This window comes from Macaca mulatta, chromosome 9, assembly GCF_049350105.2.
Source record: "Macaca mulatta isolate MMU2019108-1 chromosome 9, T2T-MMU8v2.0, whole genome shotgun sequence".
Classification (NCBI taxonomy): domain Eukaryota; kingdom Metazoa; phylum Chordata; class Mammalia; order Primates; family Cercopithecidae; genus Macaca; species Macaca mulatta.
In genome coordinates, this window is record NC_133414.1 from 101057259 (window position 1) to 101070215 (window position 12957).

At 38.5% G+C, this 12957-nt stretch overlaps 1 long non-coding RNA gene across 1 annotated transcript in view; it reads right to left on the bottom strand.

The window, feature by feature from the left end:
* The window catches only part of LOC144331023 (uncharacterized), a 34031-nt gene that overhangs the window by 19101 nt on the left and 1973 nt on the right, over positions 1–12957 (bottom strand). The window contains exon 2 of the long non-coding RNA XR_013397858.1: positions 7776–7908. This is a non-coding gene — a long non-coding RNA (uncharacterized LOC144331023). The remainder of the gene's footprint in view (positions 1–7775; positions 7909–12957) is intronic.

Genomic DNA, 12957 nt, shown 5'->3' on the forward strand with positions numbered 1-12957 from the left:
CTGGATTACATTTATTGATTTGTGTATGTTGAACCAGCCTTGCATCCCAGGGATGAAGCCCACTTGATCATGGTGGATAAGCTTTTTGATGTCCTGCTGGATTCAGTTTGCCAGTATTTTATTGAGGATTTTTGCATCGATGTTCATCAGGGATATTGATCTAAGTTGGTGGCCTTTTAAAAAATGAATTCCTGTTGCAGCCAGTGAGATAAGCTATTTATTTATTTATTTATTTTAATAGAAACAAGATTAAAATTTATTTTGATAGAAACAGCCTGGGCTATATTGCGGAGGCTGATATTGAACTCCTGGCCTCAAGCTATCCTCCCATCTCAGTTTCCCAAAGTGCTGAGATTATAGGCATCAGCCACCATGCCTGGCTAGTTACTGGTTATTAAGTAATAAAAACATTTCTGTGAATTCCACCAGATCATTGACTTTGGCATAGTTCACTTAAAACTTTGTTTGGCAAAATAAATCTCTTTCACATTAATTATGAAGCATTTTTGGGAACCTGATTAATACTCTAATGTTGTGGGGCCAAAAAATATGTGGAATGTGGCCCTGCAGTTAGATGAACTGAGATCATTATAGTACTATACAGAGCTCTAACTCCTAAATCCTAGATCCACTGTAATACTATACAGATCAGCCACTTGCTGACTTTGGGACTCTGGGTCATTTACTTCACCTCTCAAAAGGCATCTTTAAAGTGAGGAAAATAATAAGGTTATTTTGGGAATTCAATTAGATGATGCAAATGTTTATTGTAATTTCTAGCATGTAGTTCATGCTCCATCCATTTAACTGTTATTACAGGTTGTTTTAGTATCACATTAAATTACCAACTGAAGTGAAAGTAGAACCAGAATGCTGTCAACGATTAAAAAAAAAAAAACTCTCAAGCAAGAGCAGACAATGACACTGCCTCTACATTTTTCAAATCTTTGAACACTTGGCTATTTTAAGGTTTGTGAAGAAAACATTGCTAAATTTATACAAAAGGAAGGAGATAAATTAAAGGTGGAAGAAACCGTGTACAGAGCAGCATGTGCATTTGAATGAGGTATTAGCTCCACGCAGAAAAATTAGTTGAGAAGGAAAATAGTAATGTCATACTTTTTAAAAACTGAAAGTACTGAAAGTGTTTGTTTTTTTCTTATTACAGACTAGACATAATAAAAATTTTCCTGTCATTCCTGCTTTCCCAGTGCTCCAATATGTAAAGAATCAGGTGGAGCAGGAGAGAGGGTATAGGAAGGGGCATTGAGGGCAAAGGGAGCTATTAGCAAATAAATGTGTGGGCTCTGGGCTTAGGAAAATGGGGCCCTGACTACTTTTCCACTGGATCGTAAGTTCCAAGGGAGTAGGATTTTTTTTTTTTTCAATATTGGTCAATGCTGCACCTCCAGGTCATAAAACAGTGCCTGGCACATAGTGGCCTCTTAATAAATATTCGAGAATTAAAGTAAGGCCACAAACTAGGAGATACTTGACAGAGCAGGAGGTGCCTTGGTGACTTGAGCTTTTGAGGCTCATCTCCATTGAATCTGTCCTCTACGCTTAGATTTGGGGAGTTTTTAGTGCACTGTTAGGATATAGTACTACTCTCATTGTGTTATACCATAATGCTATGCAGTGAGATTAATAGAAGCCTCATTTTGTCCCTCTTCATTTGATTGACAAATTAATTATCACCAAAATCTGATGTATCTCTCAAGTTTGAGGTAAGATCAAATGACCCAGCCACTGAATCTTATGCCCCATCCAGATTAAGACCCAACCATAATTTCTATTATCAATTAATTATAGTGATAATATAATGTATAGTACAGGGGTGTCCAATCTTTTAGCTTCCTTGGACCACATTGGAAGACTAAGAATTGTCTTGGGCCACACATAAAATATGCTAACACTAACTACAGCTGGTGAGCTAAAAAAAAAAAAAAAAAAAATCGCCAAAAATCTCATAATGTTTTAAGAAAGTTTGCGAATTTGTGTTGGGCTATATTCAAAGCCATCCTGGGCTGCATGTGGCCCACGGGCCATGGGTTGGACAAGCTTGGGGTAATGGATAACATATAATTAATATATCGATATTATCACAAATGCCAGAGTAAACAAGGGGAAACTATTTAGTCTCTAACAAAAGGATTGATATGGCCAAGGAAAATATATTAGTTCATTATGAGGATCATGCAGAATGGAGAAAATCAGTACATTAATTACATTTGAAAAGTCCTTCCATTGTACTGAACTAATTCAAGTGTTTTGACCCTAAAATTTTGTAGTTTTACAGCAAAAACCCACTTCCTCTCCACTAAATTGAAAATGACTAATATATCTCTAATGTACCCTGAACATAATGAGCAGTAATTCAGTGATATTGTGTTATTTTAAAATATATGCCAAGTATTGAGACTGATTATAATTTTAAATTAACACAATTGTATTCATAATTAAGAAGCTATGATAGAAATAAAGTGTTGAACAGCATTTCTTGAAAATATTTTTACTAAATAAAACCAAATGTAAAGTGCCAGGTGTTGGGTAGAGTTGAAGTTTGAAAATTGAATAAAATAATTCTTTCATTAAATATTATTAGAACTTCTTAGAGGTTCAAACCAATGCTGATGTTTGTAGAGAAGTTGCATTGTGCTTGAGATCCTTATATCTGGTGGAGGTAATTTTTGCCCACATTCCCCAGATTCCTTTAGATTCGAAGTAAAATGTATACCTACATATCCCAAAGGAGAAGCTTATTTTCTGCTCTTTTGACATCTAATGAATTAACGGTTGTGTGGACTGAATTGTTAAAAAATCTAAAATAAGCTCTTGACTGTTCTTTTCACATAAGTGGGTGAAGTTGAGAAAACATAACTGTGAGTAAATTTGTTGTACTCTGCTAATCTGCTTGGGCTTTCATCACCCTTGCTCTGACCTGTCAGAAAATGGTAAGAGAGAGAAAAGATTCTGTTCTATTGAAAGCCAATCTCAACAGGAAGAAGTGACAACCAGTCAGGCTCATGCTGAGAGATGGGCCTACTCGTGGGCCAGGCTCAGTTCATTTGCACCAGGGCTCCAGCTCACTCTACTTCAGGGAACCGAAGATGTCTAGGTGTCTGGGTCACCTAGAGAGGGGGAGTTTATTAAAATGAGTCCTCTCTTCTACAAATTCATGCTAAATTGTTCCACGTCTAACAGACTGGAAAAAGCCTTCTATAATACCTGAAGCTATTAGAAGCAACCTTCCTTATTCTTTCTGTCCTTGAATTTGATCTCTTCTCTATTATTATTATTAATAGGAATTAATATTCATTGAAAATTTACTGTTTCTGGCACTGCATAGCATCTTTTCTATGAATTACCTCCTTTAATCCTCCTAATAAGCATGTAAAGTTTATTCTGTTAACATTTGTTTTACAAATCAGAAAAATGAAAGCTCAGAAAACCTTTTTATGTTTAGAAACACTGTCCACTGCCTGAAACACTGAAAAAATGGATAAAAATTAAGTACAGTTAAAAGCATAGATTCTTTAGCTTCTACTAAGCTTTAAGTTTTAATGGGTTATGATGTTGTGTGTAAGTGTAGGGGTCTGGGGAGAAGAGATAAGGGAGGGAAGAAAGTGAGCGCTGAGGTAAAAATGCAGTAAAAAAAATTGGGTCAGTGAGTTTCCTGGCTCTGCAGCAGGGTGCCTTGCCAGCCTTGGCTCCTAGGAAGGGAAGGCTTGTGACTTACCACAGACCAGATTCTTGCTGCCTTCAAAGAGAGATGTTCACAAGCAGAAGATGCCAGCATTCGGGAGAGATGGGAGTCTGGCCAAATAATTGTCAAGAACCCTTAAAATGCAGGCTACTTATCTTGGGATTATTTTAAACAGTAATAAGCGTAGGCAGCAATAACCCTCATGAAGTATGGGGAAAGAGAATGTGAGTCTCAAACTAGGGCTGTTCTCTCTCACTCTCCCTCTCTTTAATTGTTATTGGTGACGTTGTTTTTCCTTAACAAGTCTATACATCCTGAGAGATGGGGTGAGGACAGCATAGATGCTATGGTTTTGATCTTTCTATCAAAAATCAGGACAAAATCCAAACTCAATTCAATCAGAAAAGGTTACATGTGCTTGACTGTATAATTTGCTAGCCATGTGTTTAGTCCTGACTCTCTAATCAAACGCCAGGAGGATCGAGAGAGCAACAGCAAAAGTCATTTCTAGTGCCTGTGTCCTCACCACACACCTCCTCACACGTGTGTAAAGCACGTACGAAGGCTTTGGGGTAGATCCTGGCAAAATGGAATAATAGAAGATATAGTTCTTACATTCAAAGAGCTTCCAAGCTATTTATGGAGCTTGACAGATGCAGAAAAAGGCAAAGCGAATTTGCAAAGTCTGTAGTTTCAGAAGATGGCCAGATGAGCCGAAAGATAAAGTGGACTTCTTTCCACTGGAAATTTTATTTCATTTATTAATTTTTAAGTTTTGTTCACCACTTCTACTTTTCTCACCCTTCTGGTCTGGATAGAAATGAAATAGTTGAGTTTTAGGCACGATAAGAATTCAAGGTGGTGAGTGGAACATGAGCAGAAATTAAACATAATGCACTTTAAATGTAAAACTAAGAAGTCAGGGCATGAGGTGTAGATTTGAAGAGCATCTGGGAAGAGGTGATGGTTGGCACTTCAGGCCATCTTTGAAGCTAGGAGACCTGAGGACTAAGGAGAGCACTTTAGGAAGCATCAGGACACTGAACATAACTACAGTGAAGGTGGCACGGAAGCAACAGCCAGGGATAAATGAGAGCCAGAACTGTGGTGTCTGGTGAGTCAAAAGAGAGATGCATTTCACAGGCAAAGAGAGGCCAGGCCTGATGCTTATAATTAATCTAATTTGTCATTCCCAGTAATCTGTAGAGTCCAGGAAGGCAAGGAATGTTCTTATCCTGCCTACTGCTATTCCCTGATGCCTAACACAGTCCATGGTACAAAGTAGGTACTCATAAGTATTCGTTTAGTTAAGGAGAATTGTTGGGATCTTAGACTTAAGCTCAAAGCCTCCATTCAAAGAAAGTGACCAGTATGTCCCCCCTCTGGAGCAAGTTGCATTCTGATTAGGAATGAGACTCAAGCCATATAAAGTCAAGTACAGTTACAATGCAATGATAAGAAAGAATGGGATAGCTCAATTCCAAATGCATCTGGATTTATCTGATGTGTAAATTTAAAAAGAGAGAGATAATTTTCCCAGACTCCAAATGCCAAATCAGTTTCACTCCCTCCTCAAAAGTGCTGAGAAAGTTCTAAATTTGGAAAGGTCACAAAGGAATAAAGTGAGTCAGAGGAGGCTTTGGTTTTGCCTAATATGAAAAGTGGGATTTGGACTATGGAGGAAGAGGGTCCTTCCAGAGGGGATGTTTGAATGACAGAGTAGGAACAGGGCATGGGGAGGCCAACTGCGAGGAAGTCAGCACAAGCAAAGGGCAGGCCCAGCAACATCCAAGAGAGAGCGGGGCCAGACCACCGGATGTTTGGTTTGGAGCCTCCAGACCTGTGTCCTAACCCAAGCTCTGCCACATACTAGCTGTGTGCAAATTACTTAAACTCACCCAACCTATGTTTCTTAATCTGTAAAATGAGGATAATATTAGATGTTAAGATTATGTGAGAATCACATGAGACATTGTATGCATAAAGCACTTTTCCAGTGCAGTTAAACCCTTGATAAATATTAGCTACTTATTAACCATGGGGTTAAGAGAGAAATGACTTTTTTTTTTTTTTTTTTAAAGAACTGGCCATTGCTTTATCTTCCATCATTGTGATTTATACTTTTTAATTATATTCACACCAGGAAAAGTTGATAGTAAATTCATTTTGGGTGAGGTCTAGACTAGTATCCATGGAAAGGAAGGCAAATTGAAGAGGTGTGATCCTAGGACAGGTGAAAAACCAAGGTCAAAAGGGGGACAGTTCCCAATTCAATCCAACAGCTGCTTTGTTAACAGTGCCACAGGCAGTGGGGTGGGCAGGGTGGGAGATGCATCATGTCCTGGGAAAGGAACACTGTGGGGAGCGAGAGAGAGGCTGGATGGGGGAAACGGTGGATAAAAAGTTGGGCGAAGTAATTTAGTACCAGTCCCAGAAACTACGTGTTTCAGTCTGTGCTGGGTATGTAAATGTTTCAGATGGGCTTTCTATGAAAAACAGCAATGAGGCAAACTGTCCCATTCACTAAAAAGATAGGAATTATCATGATACTGTGCAAAGAGCCCAGGCTTTAGAGTCAGGCAAATCTTGATACCTTTACTTGACACATGAACTTGATCGAGTAACCTCTTTATGTGAATCAGGAAAGTTATTCTTTCCCTATAGGTGTGGGTATGAGAATTAGATAAGTTAGTATATATAAAAGGGTCTAACACATAGTGAATGCTCGATTAACTGGTATGTGTTGGTTCAAGAAGGCAGTATGTTATATGTGAGAAGCAATTGCTTTGGTTCAAATCCCAGCTCTACTGCTTACTGGTTGGGTGATTACTGCAAGATCCTTAAGCGCTTGGGCCCATGATTGTTTCATCTATATCATGCACACAATAAGAAGACCTACCTCCCAAGATTTTTATGAGCATTGAATGAAATCATATTTATAATACCCACTAAATGGTACCCAGCTCATATTAAGTGATCTAAATGGAGAGGTATTATCATTAAGAAGCAATTAAAAGTTGTATGTGTATGAAGTGAACAGCTTTTAACATAAAAGACAATGGATTATTTGATGAGAGATCTTACCGAGCTTAATTTTTTTTTTTAAAGAGGAAAGTAAGACATAAAAGGCAGAATATGTGGTACAGAACTGTAAAATACATGTCCCACGACAGAAATAAAAAAGGCAGAGATTCACTGAGGGGGGAAATTCATGGACATTTATGGTCACATTATCCTGATTGGCTGAGGAATTCAGCAGGCTTCTAGCCAGTTTTCTTGCTGTTCACAGAAATAAAAGCTCAGTGTCTTTGAAAATGAACTTTTTTTTTTTTTTTTTTCTTGATAGGAAAATGTATTTATGTGGTCAAGTAAGACTTGTTTCTGCTAAGAAAAAATTCGGCCTAAGTAGTATAATATGAAGCTAAATTGAAACTGGATACAAATATGTTTATAATGAGATTATTGAATTTGTTGATTTCCCCACATTTCCCATCTACTACCACTAAAGAAGTGCTGTAATAATAATAAAACTGGCCAAAGTGGTAAAAGTGGGGTTGGTTTGTCCTTATCTGTTTGAGGTAAACAACTGAACTGACGGGTGGTTTCCCTGAGCAAAGACTCTTGCTACTTCATGTGTCCTTTCCAGAAGGTGGCATCAACATCACATGGGAGCTGGTGAGAAATTCATAACCTCACGCTTCTTAGACCTACCAAATCAGAATATTAATCTTAATAATATTGACAGGTAGTTTATATCCATATTGAGGTTTGAAATGCACTGAGTTAGAGTGTGGAGTTATGGCCACACTATCTTAATTAGATTATCTTTATTTCAATCCAATTTGCATGGCTATGTGAGCTATGATTCTTAGATAGAGGAGTGAAAATTAACAGCAAAAATTCTTACTTAACAGACTTACTCAGTGCAAGAAAGAGTTCCCTTAGCTCACTGTATTATGATCTTGGTCAATATGACCCAGAATTTAAATAATATGACAAGAGTATGGTGTTAATCAACCGGAAACCGTGTGTTCAACAGAACAACAAAGCAAGAAAGCTTTGTACTTACTTAGGGAGTTTACATCTTGATGATAAGGCCACTGAGGTAATTGAAGAGGAAGTGGATTCAGCACAGGCTTTGAAGTTCACCTCTGTCACCTAGTAACTGTGTGACTTTGGGCAAGTCATTCCAAGTTTCTTTTCTGTAAAATAGGATGGTAACAGTTTCTTTTCTATAAAACAGTTTCTTTTCTATAAAATAGGATGGTAACAGTATCTGCTTTATGGGGAGTTGTAAGGTTCAGATAAGTTAACAGGTATGCCAAAACAAGCAAACAAACAAAAACCACACACACACACAAATGTTCTGGACATTATGTAAACATTAGATATTACTGATATCTTATTTTTGTTTATTTTTAAATATCTGTCCCTTTAAACCATTCTTCTCAACATTTATTTGATTTACTTGACTTAAATAAAAATAAATTTGAGGAAATTTCAGGAAGAACTTTGATAAACCCATTGAATGACTTGGAAATTCTAAGAGGATGTCAAAGCCAGGTGGAGGAATGCCTGCTTAATGTCTTTCCTCAGTGTAAAGCCTGGTAAAGGCCTCAATTTCTCCCTCAGTTTACTGTGATCAGAGAGTCAGGCTGCCTAGATATCCTTGTTGCCTGGACAAAAAACTCTTTAGAGGTAGGTTTGTGTAGAGTTTGTGGGGAGTTTTCAGACAGTAAAATGCCTCTTCCTACGTCAGGTGACGGGAGGGTTACTATCATTCCCTACTAGCTCCTTTTACAAGGAGCTATTCCGGTTCTGTTTATAAGTAGTGTTCTTTGTATAGTGGATGTTGAGCAAACACTTGTCAAACTATAGGAAGTTATAACATCGGGAGAATTTCTAACCACTGCAAAGTGTTCTGATATGTAATAAATTGCCTTGAGAAATAGTAGGAGCCAGTGCTGGAAGGAGTCAAGCTAAGGCTGGCATAGTCTCCTAGGGCTGTTGTAGAGAAGAGTCTGAAGTGGGAGGAGTTGATCTTATGGTCCCAGAGGTGTCTCCCACACTACTTTTCTGCCTGTATAGGTCAGAATCTATTAAGAGTGAGTAGGAATGGGTTACACCTCACATCCATGAAGGGCCTTAAATGATAGTAGCACACTAGTGTCATATGTCAAGTGGCAAACGACACTAGCACCAAATGTGATTCTGCATTTAAGTTCTAAGTATTAAATGCATCTATTTGCTCTATGAAAACACAAGATATCCCACAGTGTTTGCAAACTGGTTCAATATTGTGTTGCTTTTTGTTTTGCTTTAATACACTAAGGGAACTTCAAAAGACTGACGTAGTCCATGCTCTCTGAGCCAGGCCTTTCTTGACTTCTTGTGTTTAGTTATTCATGAAACCATTGGGCCTGTCTAAATGGGCAAGTCATATAGGAAGAGACAGAGTGAAAGGGAGAACAAGAGCAAGAGCTAGAGTGAGAGAGAGAGAGAAAGACACCTTCTCACCTTCAGACCTGATCAGAGGCAATAATGGGAGACCATGGGAGGGGAGAGACTGATCCAATGATTCATTTTTAGTTATTTTCTGGAAAGTTTTAAAAATATGGTATTCTTCATGGAGAAGCCAAGATGTTAGGCGACAGGCAATGCTTATGCTGTCTAGCCTAGTGAGGAGGAAAGCAGTATGGGTAAATAAAAGGGCATTTAGTTGGCAATATAGGCAGGGACTATATCAGTTGTCACCTATGAAAGGTGTTGGTGATGGTCTTTAGGGGGCCATTGGCAAATTGCTACAACAAAATAATAAAATAAATAAAATAACAATATCCAAGTTTATTTTCCAGAATCTATCTGGGCATATCATTACTGTTGGAGAGACTTATATTTACCGGGTGAGAAAATTGAGGCTGAGAGATGTTAAATATTATGCACAGCTTCTCACATCTAGTGAAGTAACTGAACTAGGATTTATATCTAGAGATGCTATCCTTCATAGGACAAGTTGCTAATTCGGGGATGTTCTCAGGGAGAGGAAAATGTCTATATGCTCATATACACACATTATCCAAATAAAAACTCTTACTCCCCATTCTTCTTTCTCAGTTTAACTAGATATTAATACCACTATTGTATTAGTTGACTAAGGTTGCCTTCTGCAGAAAACCATCTATGTCTCCTTTCTACCCAAGTGCTCTGGGCTCCCCTGCCCTTTCTCCTCCAACATCCCATTCCACATTCTCTCTCTATTTCTGCAGGACTCCCTGTAGTCCTCCCTACCCATCCATTATCTCCCTCAAGCTGTCCCCTCAGCCTTTTCTAACAAGGAAAGGCTGGTGCCCTGGTAAAGAGTCCCCCACCCCTATCCCACTCCCCAGCACCAGAGGGGCTTGGGAGACAATGACTGCCCCTCCCTCATTCTGTTCCTTCCAGTCACCTCCCTTCCAGTCCCATGAGGAGGGCCTGAGGCCCACACTAGCTAGTCTTTTCTCTGGAGGTTGTTTGGGGGCAGGGAGGAAGTCTAAAGCAGAGAGAAGGCGCTGCCATGTCTTAAGCCAACCTTTCCAGAAGTATAATGCCCTTGCCACTAGTAGTTTGGGAAACAATTTTTATTGGCATGTAGGCAAATATTTTGTTTCAATAGTGGCATATTTATTTTTATGGATACCTTCTATTTTTGGCAAGGAATGCTGATTTTCCATTTATGGTTATAATGTAATGTTTTATTTTAAAAACAAAATGACTTAGGGAACAAAATAAGTTGATTTAAAAATACATATTAGTTAAATATATATTTAGTATATACAAGTAAACTACAGAAATGGCAAAATAGACTGAAGTTGAAGAAACATTGCCTTAAGCTAAGCCCACTCAGGATTAAGTTTTATCTGCCCCCAAATCAACACCTCTTGAAAAGTGGTCCCTATCTTTCCTTGTGTCAGTTCTTAACACCCAGGGCGTAGGCATGCTTCTCATGTTTGGTTTCATAGAATATCTGTGTTTTCAGGGGACCACCATATGCAAAAATGTCAGGGGAGGGGTACTCAATTGGATTAAGAAGCCAGGGTCCACAGAACAGATGTTTTCACCCTACTAACCCAATTGCTCTCTGCTTCTTAGTTGCCACAGTCTAAACATTCTTTACTGCATTGCATTTTTCAGTCATTGCTCAACAGGTAGGTTCGTATACCAGTTTTCATAGTGGGAAAAATTAGGAGACTTAATAATTTGCTCCATATCTTGGTGGCCAAGCTTTCCAGCCCTGGTCAGTTAGGCTTTAGGACACTTTTACTAGACCTGTGCTGCCCTAGCCTTCAGGAATGTGAGCATGGAAGTAGTATAGAAAGGAAGTAGCACAGGAAGGAAGTAGTGTAGGAAGGAAGTAGTGAAGGAAGGAAGTGGTACAGGAAGGAAGTAGTGCAGGAAGGAAGAAGTATAGGAAGGAAGTAGTGGAGGAAGGAAGTAGTTCAGGAAAAGTGGTTGTAAGCCATTTAACTTACTTTTTTTTCCATCTGAACTGTGACCCCAAATTATCAATTTGTTTTGTGAAGGCACTTCATTTAGGAAAAGCAATGTAAAAGTAAAAATTAGATTTATTGTGTGTACTAGGTGCTTTGCATATGTCATTTCTTTAATCCTGTAGGAAAGAATATGTTCTCTGGGAAGTGAAAATGTCTATATGATTAGATTCACAGATTACCTATCCAAATCTAAGATCTCCCTCCTCTCTATTCCTTTCCCAAGAACCCATACACATTTCTGTTAATTGGTAGAAACAATTATTAATAGATTTTGTCACTTGGCTGCTGTGGGCTCTGACGCCCTCTAGTGACAGAAAAATTCTTTGGTAGGAGAAGTAATGTCCCTAGATACTCAGCCGTCTACAGGATTGTTTATGCAATTATCTTCACTTGAGCTTGAAACTAGAGTAGCTAATTTGTAACAATTAACTTTTATAACAAAAGAATTATTATACAGATCAAAGTTCTGATAATTTATCAGTTAAGATTTTTTTAGTTGTAAGAATCTAGCTTAAGCAAAAACTAAGAATTTGTAGAGTTGGGTAACTGGGTAGGGGGTGGGGGTGGCGGGGGGAGGGGAGGTGGCGGGTGGGGGGGGTCCAGAGTTCAATTTCAGAACCAAATGCACCCAGAACTTGGATGACTCTACCAACCTTGATCTTTCAGCATGGTTTCCTCTCAGTGTGGTTTCCTCTCAGCATGAGCTGACTGTTTTCAGCTCTGGCAGGACCACAAGCTCCCTTCACAACCAACCACATCAGTTTCACATCTCACATATTTCTACTTCAAATCCAGTGAAAAATAAAGGGTTTGTGTCCCAGTGTTTCCGTAACGGTCCCAAAATCTACTCCAACTGAATGCGATGTGCTGACTGACTTAAGCCAAGTCATGTTTCCCACCTACTACCTCCCTCTACCTACGTGTATACCCAAGCCCTGGGATTGGTACCAATGCCACTGTGATGGTTAATTTTATGTATCAAATTAGCTAGCCCATGGCACTCAGCTATTTAGTCAAACACTATCTTAGATGTTTCTGTAAAGCTGTGTTTTGGATGGGATTAACATTTACATCTTTAAACTCTGAGTAAAACATTTGCCTTCTATAATGTCAACAGTCCTTATCCAATTAGTTGAAGACTTAAAAAAAAAAAAAACCATACTTATATGGTATGGTTTGAAAAAGGATGATTGTCCAAAATCTCCAACATCTGGTAGAGTGCCTGAAATTCTATTATTAAGATTTTATTACTTTGCCCTTGAAGGACTCTCAGGAGTATGCTGGCAAAATAAAAATAACCTTTAGAGATGCCCAAACTGTTTTCCCCAGAAACACCAGCATTTATTAGGTGTTCATTCAATAGATTCTTCAAAGAGTTCCATAGACAAAGAAGTTTGGGGAACAGTATACATAATTACCCCACCCTTTAATATTAGCATGTTAAAGGCCCTGAGAAGTTTTGGATTAAGAAAGTTTTCAAATTAAATTAACCCATAATTTTCTAAGATTATTTGACCATGAAACATATTTCTCCCCACACAGCACCTATTCCTATCTCCTTGAACTTGAGGATAATTAGATGTACAAGGGTAGGAGGTAGGGGAAGGGGGTATGGCATAGAAAGAGCAGGACCTTGGAAGCAAGAATAACCAAGTTTAATTCCTGACTCTGCTGTTTATTAACTAACCAACGTTGCCAATGTTGCTGAAGCTTTTTTTGGCT